We start from the raw sequence: 12,186 nt of genomic DNA on the forward strand, positions 1-12,186 counted from the left end.
ATTAGTTGGTCACGTATGATGCTGGTGCTGCATTACATGAACAAATCCATTCTTAAAGAACATTTTGATACGAGTATGATGTCGTGGAACAGATCTCGGGCTCTCTTTACAGGTTTTTCTTCTGTGTGCGATGTAAGAACATTGTATTATCAATCCTTAGCCAACCAGACAAAATCTATATAGAAAATTGAATTGTCCGTCTGAATGTTTGTGATGACCGAACGTACCATCATCGGCGTCGCGTTTTCCGTATCTTCTGCGCCTGCGTCGGCGCCTCCATCCCTCGGAGTCGTCGATCAGCGTTGCCACGACAACCATCGTTACAAGCAGCATGCAAACAAACAGCTTCATGATGTAGTTTGAACTGGTGCAGAAAAAAAAACATCTTGATTAGTCGGGTATTGTTTGGTCTTTTTTTGGCACCGTCTTAGAGGCGGAGGCAAAACCATCCCTATGTTGCTTGAAAACATTACAACACAATACTTATTGTAAAAAGACAGAGTGGAAAATCAGTATTATCATTGTGGTAACCCGCTAAGAAAACAATAAGGTAAAACAATGGTTGAGACCAATGCCCTACAGTTGGTAACAGTTTGATACTTACAGAATTCCTGGACAGGTAGATCACGGTACGACGTCACTCAGGTGTCACGACGGGAGGGAATGAATGAATAAGAAGACCTCGCGGAATGGCAATATATACTCCAGTGTAAGACAATTATGCAGATGAGTCATTGTATTAATGTCTGTGGCGAATTGTCTGTTGATTATACTGCAATGGGCGTTTCATATCTGTGAAAAGATGACACACATATGGTAAAGCCCCCGTCACAAATCAAGAATTTCGCTCGGCCGACTTGTCGGCGAGCTCCAAATGGCGATTTTCGGCCGAAGTACGACCGACGTCCTGGCGATTCTGCGAGCTTCGGGCGATTTTTCGGAGCTCGGCCGACGTTCGCGGGTCACTGGAAGCTGCGCTTAAATTCAGCGAGGCCTCGGCGACGATTTTTGAACTCGCACAGCTCGTCAACAGTTTGCCCGTAGCTCGCCCGAGCAACGCCCAGCGCTCGGCCAATATTCGGGCGGGCATCCGACGATTTTAGACCCGATTTTTGGTCGGCCGGAGGTCGCCCGAGCTCTTCGGCCTCGTGCGAGCCTCGCACGGGCTTTGTACAATAATCGGACGACCGTCGTCAGTGTTCCGGCCGACTCATGAAAAATAAGGCGTGCTTCGGGCGAGCGTTGTACTGGTATCGCTGGGCGCTTGGACGGGCTCCGGCCGAACTCCTTCTTGTTTATATATAAAAGGTAACGACAGTTTAGTTTATGACATAAGATGATAGATGATACTGTGATATTAATTGATACTAATATCATCTTGTCAAAGAATGCTGTCAAACGTTTCTAATGAAAGACAATTCAATTGCAAAGTTAAATTTTCATTAAAAAAATTATCATCAATGAGATTTGGACACCGCAAACAATACCTGTTTCGTTTTTGTTATTGTTTTGGATGTTTCAATTTATATATCAATGGACTGGGGCTTGACTTATGAGGCTTGACTTGACTTCCTGAGTTTTTCCTCCACAAAACGACTACTAGTATTTGAAAGTCCACTGAGTCATTATAGATCTATGTTTGTCGGCCGAGGCACGCCCAGGCGTCGGCAGGGCGTCGATAGGCTTACCAACGGTCGGCCGAAGCTCGGACGGCGTTCGCCCGAGCTTCGGTCGATTTCCGTTTGGTGAAAATGTTTGGATCGGGGTTGAACGACTGATCTATTGACTTTGTGGCTCCTGAGCTTTTATTTGGATTGGTCTATAACAAAATTCCTGTCTATAGTATTATTTTCAGTGTGGCCGTCCACTTCACTCATGCCCTACAGATTTGCCACAACTCAGAAAGTAAAGTTGGTCCAAGTATGCCCTTGTTACCAGGTCAGTTGATTCTGACTTCGTCCGTGTCCAAGAGATGGTACCGTCTCATGAGGTATTTATGATTATTAGTGTTTGACGGACGTCGCCCGAGCTCCGTTCAATTTGTGACGGGGCAGGTTTTCAGCGAAAAATACGGTCGCAGCTCGGGCCGGGCGATTGTGAAATTCGGCGAGCTTCCGGCGATCTACAAAATCGGCCGATGCTCGCATGAATTGTGACGCCGGCTTAAAGACAATTGTCTGTCAATGGTAGAGACACGTCATACTGACAAAAAAGTAGAGAAGACAACTGTGAAAGAGTAAACTCACACGTTTATGAAAGAAAATGACATCTGTTTGTAAAATCAGCACACAATGTACAGAATACCAACAGACAACTGCTTTTGCTTTCTTTGGTCGTGTCTTGACTTGGCTATAAAATTCAGATTGGACACGTATGATTGAATTGGGTAGCGTGTGTAAGTAGTTTTGGCGCTGGAAATCGTTCAAACAATTTATATTGTGGTATGCAATAGTTGAAACGAAAAATGAATTCTTTATTGTACAGGATACACAAAACAAAACACGAGCGTGCGAAACTGTCAGTACGTGTTTTATTGGACTGAGAAAATAACTTTTACAACTTTTGTTTCCAGCTTTTTTAAGTGCCCCCAAAGCTGAATTTTGAAATTCCACTCAGTATTATTTCAAACCCCCTTTGTGAACTTTGCTGATCTCCTAATTTCAGAACAGACCGATTTTGTGAAGTATATTCAGGAAGAGGTTGGTACTGGCATTGCAGAAAAGGCTCTGATAGTGACAGTCAAGGGTCATATCATTAGAAGCGCAAATACTTATGCAGCGCTCACCAGGAATCTTCCGGTTTCTCTTTGACAACTAAAATCAAACCTACACCCGGCTACCATTTTTAGATTATTACTTACTTTATTTTGATACTCTCAGTATATAAAACCTACTGAAAACACGTTTGAGGCGTTTCTCTCGCATAGAAAAAGCTCTATTTGTGCTACTTAGACTTTTTACACCATTCTTAACACAATCGTCAAGTTTTGTGAAACGCACATTGTACATTTGTGAGCCGTCCTTCGTTTCAATACAGAAGATATTACTTTCTCATAGGCCCGAACTTGCAGTAGCAGTGGTAGTGGAAAATCAGGTTCCATTTCTAACCGTTGTACCTTCTACCCCAGAACCCATTTTATCAATTGCAAACATGAAATAACAAGCTAAAAAAGGCCAATTTTGTGAAGTATATTCAGAAACCGGTTGGGACCGGCACTGCAGAAAAGGCTCTGGTAGTGTGAAACTATCAACAGTGACTGTCAACTTTCATATCTTTACAGGCCGCAAACACTTATGCATCGCTCACCCAGAATCTTCAGAATCCTCTGTATTTTTACCACTAAAAACTATGCAAAATAACTGATTAAATCAACTCAGCTACCATTTTTTAATCATTACTTATTTTTATACATTCAGTGTATAATACAAACTGAAAACACATTTGAGGCATTTCTTTCACATAGAAAAGGCTTTATTTGCGCTACAATCCTCTTCAATTGTCTCAAGTACACGACAAGAAAAGTAGTCAATGAGCGATGGGGAGTGAATTTATAAGACCCGCTAAACCTCCCTAATTCCGCTCTAGCAGCGAGGCCACACGCCGATCTAGAAACATGTAGGGTTTGTTTACAGAATTTTAGTTTGGTTGATTGGATAGGACAGGATTTGGAACTTTTAACATAACCCCAGATTTCCTACCTATAAAGAACTAGAGTTCCACGAACACATATCTTCGCCGAATAAGCAAGGGTTTCTATAAAGAGTGCAGAGAGCGGTGTTTTTATAGAGTTCTTAAATCTATTATGTTTATAAATGTTACCTCATATATTAAGTTGAGTCTGTCAATTGACATGTGTGTGTTATGTACAGGGTATAGTGGTTTGCAAGTTAGATTTGAAATTTATGTTACAATCAATGCCTATGTAATTATAATTGCTATTGTTAGAAGAGCGTTTGAATTATATGTGCCAAGGGTTAAGATGTAAAAAATGTAGCTTTGTGTGTATGGACAGTATTACCTTAAGTAGCAGTTTGTTGTTATATCAAGGCAACACAGAAGATGATGATGATTACAGTAACTCTGATACTGTCTTGTACATGTCCACGGACATAAACGTGATCTAGAAGGGTACTATTGTCAGTGGAGCTTGAACTGTCCCGTTACGGATTACAAGGATTTGGGCAGGAAGAGGTCAAAATTGAAATCACCAAGGATAATTGTCAAGATGTCACTTGGAAGTGGATGCATGACGTTTTTGTAGTCTATCGATAAAGGCGGCTTCAGGCAGGGAGTGTGGTCTGTAGATGTTAATGCTGTTGACTGTGGTCGATAGTTTAGTGACTGTGGTAGCTACATGTATGCACTCCAGTCCATCTCTGAAATACATGTATGGAGCTGTGTAGGATTGACGTCTTGTGTTAAGTAACAGTCATCACCCCTCCTCGTGTTCCATTTCTGTCTGTTCTAAAGGCCGTTGGTTGTGGCAGAAAATGTTAAGTCTGTTGTTGGCCATTCAGGAAGGTTTCCACGAAGCAGAAGACATCGACTGGTTGCATACAGTTTAAATCCCAATAGATACAATCCGTTCAAACTCAACACGACTTAAGGGAACATATAACTGACCTGGGAAAAAATGAGCTTTGCGCTCAAAGGGGACAACAATTTTGCCCAGTGATTTACCTCGAACTATATCAGAATATGTACAGCCCCATGCTAAAGACAGAGGGTACTGTTCTCGTTGTACTTGGATCGTCCGCTTGTCGTAACCGTTGGGGAACTAAACGTTGTATTTTAATGAGTACCACGTTTGGGTAAATCTTTCTTGTATCGTCGGTAATTGCTTGTTTGCCAACGCGATCACTGTCGAATTTTACGAGGATGGTGTGGACATCATGACCCGTGCTGTCAATGCCTGCTACTGTTGCGAATGCGCCCTTAACAGTTCCGTCTGAAACGTTACGCCAGTGGCAGTGACTATGACTCTTGCCCCTACTGCTATTGACAATATCTCTCTTAAGCCTCCTGTTTTACTTGGTTTTGTCGAGTGTTAGATTTGTGAGACCTGACTGTTACTGTTTTATGATATATTTTTGTTGTGTCTCTGGCTTTAATGTGAAACACCCTGGAGAGGAGTTTAGTCGGGTGTTGCATATTGTGCTCTTGTACCTCGGGGTTGGTCCTAAAGACGTGCAACGCTAGTGCTCCTGATGGGTCTGTTTTGAAGGCTTTCCTGGTTTTGAGGATATTTATATCACTATCTGTACAAGAACCTTTTTGTACTCTCATTTACGAAGGACTGTGGTCCACATCCAGCGTAAGTGTGGTATATACAACGGCATTTTACAAACCACATAAAGCTTAGTATAATGCCTTCTGTATTGCCTGCTGCTTGCACATTATTTCTTATATCTATCGATCGCCAACGCTTTCATTTTTGTTTTCACATAAATGTTGCGTAAAGAATTCTTGTAACGTGCCATGTATATAGTCACATGTGCACAGTTAAAGCATAATGGTGGTGAATTGAGAAACGCCGTGTCCAGGCGATGTTCAATTGTTTTTATTTTGACTTGTCCCACGCGAACAGTCCTGTCCGTCTTTGTTGATATAAGCTCCCTCCGTGTTTGTTGATATAAGCTCCCTCCAAGCGGGTGATCATGATGTAGTGCTGCCTGACCCATACAAGGAATGCAGAGCATCAATCTTGAGCCCAAGTGACAAACAGGTGTTGTCCTTGGATGTAGGTCGACAACAGGTACTTAAACGCAATTATAAACAAGCCTATTTCACAACTTAATTAGACCCTGATTACAATTTCATACATCTATATTTGTTAATCATTACCTCAATAAGCTACCTGTCAAAAACAATGCAAATTCATCAAACCCTACCCGAGATATTTGCCTCCAAAGGTAACATAAAAAAAAGCCCACTGCAGTTCTAAGCAAGCCACTAGGGGGCCTAAACTTACATCACTTACTCCCTGTCCCAAGAGCTATAAACCACATAAAAATCATGACTATAACGCTTGCATGAAATTTGACTACAAGCTTTTGGCGGTGTGATAAACTTTCCTCATTTATTATGCAAATTATTTCCTTATTTGCATTATAAGTATTCAATAATGTAAAGCATCACCCAAACTATTCACATGCAATAAATCATGATGATCCATCAATCCCTGCTGGAGTTATTCGTCTCCAAAGGTAAAAACAAAAACGCCAACTGCAGTTCCAAACAAGCAGCTAGGGGGCCTTAATTTACACCACTCACTTGCTGACCCAGAACCTATCTACCACCTAAAAATGATGAGTCTGACACCTCCAGAAAATTTGGCCTCAAACTTTGAAGCTCCGCTGCAGTACCTTAAGTATCCGCTAGGAGGCCCATTATCGAACTTGACCTTCCTCTTTAAAACCCCTACCTATCTACTTAATATCATGCACAACCGTCAACAGCTCCTCGAGTTATGCTGGCGACATACAAAATCACGTACACACAAAGCATGCTGCAGTACTGTAGGAAAGCGCCAGATAAATCATTTTCGAACTTGACCTCCGTTTTCACAATATCTACACACCTACAAAAAATCATGAAGATCCATCAACGTTTCCGTCACTTTTTTTGCCTGCATACAAACACAAAAAGATGCAAAGTGCGCTGCAGTACTGTTAAAAAACGCAAGGTTAACCATTTTCGAACTTGACCTTCCTTTGCACAACCACTACACACCTACCAAAAATCATAAAGATTCATCGAAGTTTTCCTGAGTTATGCTCTTGACATACATACAGACCCACCTAACAGATTTCTCAACCGAAAACATAATCTTCCCGAGTACTAGTACTCGGCGAAGATAATTATGGGCTTAACGCAGATGTAGAAAAGTCTGATTCTGACAGAAAAAAAAGCGCATCGGCTTTGTCTGGCGATTGAATCTATCCCAAATAAGTCCCTTACGGTACAGGTGTTTCGCCTTGAAAATGCCCGCAGAGTTGACAACAATGTCTAAACAACAATATGACGACACCATTTCAACAGTATTTTTCTTATACATGTTGTCTTGTGCATGGAGGATAACTCTTTTGGTAGTCGGCTGCCCTTAGTGAAAACAATAACCTTTGTTTTCCTAAGGTTCCCATTTAACTTCCAGGTATGACATTAGTCTTATAATCTATTCAAGGCAGACTGTAGTCCTTACGCGCAAGTTGCTTAGCTTTTTTGAACTACAGGAGCCGGGATTTCGTTTCAAATTTTTAAACAGAGATACTCAAGAAGGGGCTGACGGATGGTCATGACATCTAGTATGTAGATAGCTTAAGTGATGATTGACAAAAGGATATGCTAATTGTTAGCGCTATGTGGAAATATGGACAGTCGGTGCTATTAATAATGTATTATTGTGCTAATATAACATATGTAGATGAAATAAATCGATTCACAAGTTTTCGTTTTCTTTCAATAGAATTTATTGAATCAGCACTTTCAGTGCACAGAATGACGTATATCGGAGCATTGAATACATGGTATCCTTGTCATTTATATACACATGTTGTTGATGTTGTGAGAAGACGGATTCTGTTTTAATACACATTGTTTTGCCATATCCGTTTGTATTCCGTATCTATATTATACTGAGTTCAATAACATTGCATGTTACGTAATTAGAAGTAATCCCTCAAAGTCTCTTGACAATGTAAATTCAGATACAGGCGAGACGACAAATGATATTTTTTTGTCTAAATCATTTGATTTTTTCGACACAACTAATTAATCGCGACTCCTGCTGTTATGACGTCATTATCATTTGAAACTTGTGTTGTTCCGGTCATCCGGCAGATCACTGAGAACTAGCGTCTTCTTCGAGCATCTGTGAACAAAAAATATCAGTATTAGCGACAGGAAAAGTACCTAATGCGATGCACAATTGGTTGAAGCCATGAATAAACGTATCTAAGTGACAGCCATGATATTTTTTGCGAAACTGTTGTACTCAAAGCAACACCTTAATCAACCGTTTTGTCCTCAAATATACAGAGAGATTCGTTATTATAAGTGAAAAGTGAAAAGAAGACGAGCGCAACTGGATGGTTGCTCAAGTAAACCCTGGGTAACCAACATGTTGTGCCTAGATCTTGTCAATGACGTTATCGATCAATCGCTCCTTACACTGGTCACACAAGGAACAACACTGACGAACAACGTTAACGGTTCCCATTAAAACGTGGTAAGTCACAATTACATAGAGTGGGCTAGAGAGGACGGGATTGGTTCCGTGGTCTTACGGCGACAAGTGTGAAAGCCAGATTGGCTGCTTACCATCTTCGTGATCTGTGCGCATGTTCTCCAAATCCATGTCCTTCAGTCCCCGCTTGTCCAACTGTTCAGGCTGTTCATCCAGTTCTTCCAGGAGCGACCTCGCCTCTTCCACTACCTCCCTCAGCTCTGAGTCAACTGGAAGGAGAAACGGGAAGGCGCATATTAGACACATATTATGCTGGTGCTGCATCACATGAATAAACAAATCTATTCTGAACATTTAGACACTAAAACTGTCTGAGTGTGGAATGAATCTCGGGCTCTCTTTACAAGTCTTTCTTCTGTGTGCGACGTAAGAACATTGTATTAGCAATCCTTAGCCAACCAGACCAAATGTAGAAAAAAAATTGAATTGTCCGTCTGAATGTTTGTGATGACCAAACGTACCATCATCGGCGTCGCGTTTGCCGTATCTTCTGCGCCTGCGTCGGCGCCTCCATCCCTCGGAGTCGTCGATCAGCGTTGCCACGACAACCATCGTTACAAGCAGCATGCAAACAAACAGCTTCATGGTGTAGTTTGAACTGGTGCAGAAAAAAAACATCTTGATTAGTCGGGTATTGTTTGGTCTTTTTTTGGCACCGTCCTAGAGGCGGACGCAAAACCATCCCTATGTTGCTTGAAAACATTACAACACAATACTAATTGTAAAAAGACAGAGTGGAAAATCAGTATTATCATTGTGGTAACCCGCTAAGAAAACAATAATGTAAAACAATGGTTGAGACCAATGCCCTACAGTTGGTAACAGTTTGATACTTACAGAATTCCTGGACAGGTAGATCACGGTACGACGTCACTCAGGTGTCACGACGGGAGGGAATGAATGAATAAGAAGACCTTGCGGAATGGCAATATATACTCCAGTGTAAGACAATTAAGCAGATGAGTCATTGTATTAATGTCTGTGGCGAATTGTCTGTTGATTATACTGCAATGGGCGTTTCATAGCTGTGAAAAGATGACACACATATGGTAAAGACAATTGTCTGTCAATGGTAGAGACACGTCATACTGACAAAAAAGTAGAGAAGACAACTGTGAAAGAGTAAACTCACACGTTTATGAAAGAAAATGACACCTGTGTGTAAAATCAGCACACAATGTACAGAATACCAACAGACAACTGCTTTTGCTTTCTTTGGTCGTGTCTTGACTTGGCTATAAAATTCAGATTGGACACGTGTGATTGAATTGGGTAGCGTGTGTAAGTAGTCTTGGCGCTGGAAATCGTTCAAACAATTTATATTGTGGTATGCAATAGTTGAAACGAAAAATGAATTCTTTATTGTACAGGATACACAAAACAAAACACGAGCGTGCGAAACTGTCAGTACGTGTTTTATTGGACTGAGAAAAGAACTTTTACAACTTTTGTGTCCAGCTTTTTTAAGTGCCCCCAAAGCTGAATTTTGAAATTCCACTCAGTATTATTGTAAACCCCCTTTGTGAACTTTGCTGATCTCCCAATTTCAGAACAGACCGATTTTGTGAAGTATATTCAGGAAGAGGTTGGTACTGGCACTGCAGAAAAGGCTCTGATAGTGACAGTCAAGGGTCATATCATTAGAAGCCGCAAATACTTATGCAACGCTCACCATCTTCCGGTTTCTCTTTGAAAACTAAAATCAAACCTACACCCGGCTACCATTTTTAGATTATTACTTACTTTATTTTGATACTCTCAGTATATAAAACCTACTGAAAACACATTTGAGGCGTTTCTCTCGCATAGAAAAATCTCTATTTGTGCTTCTTAGACTTTTTACACCATTCTTAACACAATCGTCAAGTTTTGTGAAACGCACATTGTACATTTGTGAGCCGTCCTTCGTTTCAATACAGAAGATGTTACTTTCTCATGGGCCCGAACTTGCAGTAGCAGTGGTGGTGGTGGTGGAAAATCAGGTTCCATTTCTAACCGTTGTACCTTCTACCCCATGACCCATTTTATCAATTGCAAACATGAAATAACAAGCTAAAAAAGGCCAATTTTGTGAAGTATATTCAGAAACCGGTTGGGGGACCGGCACTGCAGAAAAGGCTCGGGTAGTGTGAAACTATCAACAGTGACTGTCAACTTTCATATCTTTACAAGCCGCAAACACTTATGCATCGCTCACTCGGAATCTTCAGAATCCTCTGTATTTTTACCACTAAAACTATGCAAAACTAGAGTTCCACGACCTCATACCTTCGCCAAATGATTTTAACCTTTATGACTGACGTATCAGGAGTGTTTCTCATCAGTTATAAATCATACCAGTTGATCTTCTTCACCCAAAAAACAAAAGTATGAGCTTAACAAAGAAAATTATGCTAACAAAGTAACATTTATCATGAATTATGCAAATGAGGTCCTTATTAGCATAATTTGATTCAACGATGTTCACATTCACATAACTTCCAAATAACACAAGTATGAAATTGCCATCATTTACCTGTATGGAATTATAGTAGTTTCTCATTAATCATGCAAATTAGGCCTACATTTGCATATTTTTTAACCATCAAAAGTCCTCAGTAACAAATGTCACATATTTCAATAGTCATATCATGGAACACAGCGTTTTTTTTTAAATTGTATCATTGATTATGCAAATTAGAATCTGAATTGCATAATTATCGTCCAATCATTCTAAGCATCACACAAGCTATCTACATACCAAAAATCATGACCATCCATCAAGGCCATCTTGAGTTATAGTACTTTCTCATTAATTATGCAAATTAGGTCTTCATTTGCATAGTTCATATCAATTAATATTTCTCTCTTCCTCAGTTACATATGTCACATGTTTCAGAGTCCTATCGTGGAATTTGGCGGATGTAAAAACTTTCCTCATTAATTATGCAAATCAGATACTGATTTGCATAAAACGTAACTTATCATGTACATCATCACTCAAGCTATCTACTTACCAAAAATCATAACCATCCATCAAGCCCTTCTTGAGTTATTCCCTTTCAAAGTCTGAACCAAAACCTGCTCCTGCAGCTCCGCTAGGGGTCCAAAACCTACACCACTTACTCTCTGTCCAAAGAGCTATCTACCACTCAAAAATCAGTTCCATAGCTTGTCCAGAACACGAGATATCGAAACAGGAAGTTCCACTGCAGTACCGTAACAAGCCGCTAGGGGACCCAAAATCTAATCATTTCTTAGTCTCATCAAGACCTACCCACCTACCAAATATCAAGACAATCCATCAAATCCTTCTCGAGTTATGCTGGTGGTTACAAACATACATACATACATACAAACGCTACCCTCTGCATAACCTTCTCGGCGAAGGTAATAACTGATTAAAAAAAATAAATCAACTCAGCTACCATTTTTAATCATTACTTATTTTTATACATTCAGTGTATAATACAAACTAAAAACACATTTGAGGCATTTCTTTCACATAGAAAAGGCTTTATTTGCGCTACAATACTCTTCAATTGTCTCAAGTACACGACAAGAAAAGTAGTCGATGAGCAATGGGAAGTGAATTTATAAGACCCGCTAATCAGATGTCCGCAGATTACAATTGCTCGGCGCCCTGCCGTCTGATTGGTTCCCTCGCTAGAATCCGACCTTGCGATTGGTCAGTTGTCGTGTCTCCACGATCTGATGTTTGCAGCAAGGTCACCCTTTTTTTTTTGGGGGGGGGGTCCTGCATGGAAGATGCACTTTAGAATGACAATTCGCTACATGTGCTTGTAGATGTACAGCGGCAACAAAACGCAAACACACATCTATCCTTTTGCTCAATAAAGTTTGCGACTAGTAGCATACGATATCGCCAAGAAACTATAACGTCTTTCGTAGTCTACACACGCCCATACTAACATTCATGCTTTTGGTAGTGTGTCACACAC

General features: G+C 40.6%; 1 long non-coding RNA gene across 1 annotated transcript; it reads left to right on the forward strand.

The window, feature by feature from the left end:
• Positions 1–3,704: 3,704 nt before the first annotated feature.
• Positions 3,705–5,374, forward strand: LOC136422772 (uncharacterized). Its single transcript, XR_010753670.1, has 2 exons — positions 3,705–3,990; positions 5,052–5,374. It is a non-coding gene; the product is annotated as an uncharacterized lncRNA (long non-coding RNA).
• Positions 5,375–12,186: the final 6,812 nt, after the last annotated feature.

This window comes from Branchiostoma lanceolatum, chromosome 17, assembly GCF_035083965.1.
Source record: "Branchiostoma lanceolatum isolate klBraLanc5 chromosome 17, klBraLanc5.hap2, whole genome shotgun sequence".
NCBI classification, from domain to species: Eukaryota; Metazoa; Chordata; class Leptocardii; order Amphioxiformes; family Branchiostomatidae; genus Branchiostoma; species Branchiostoma lanceolatum.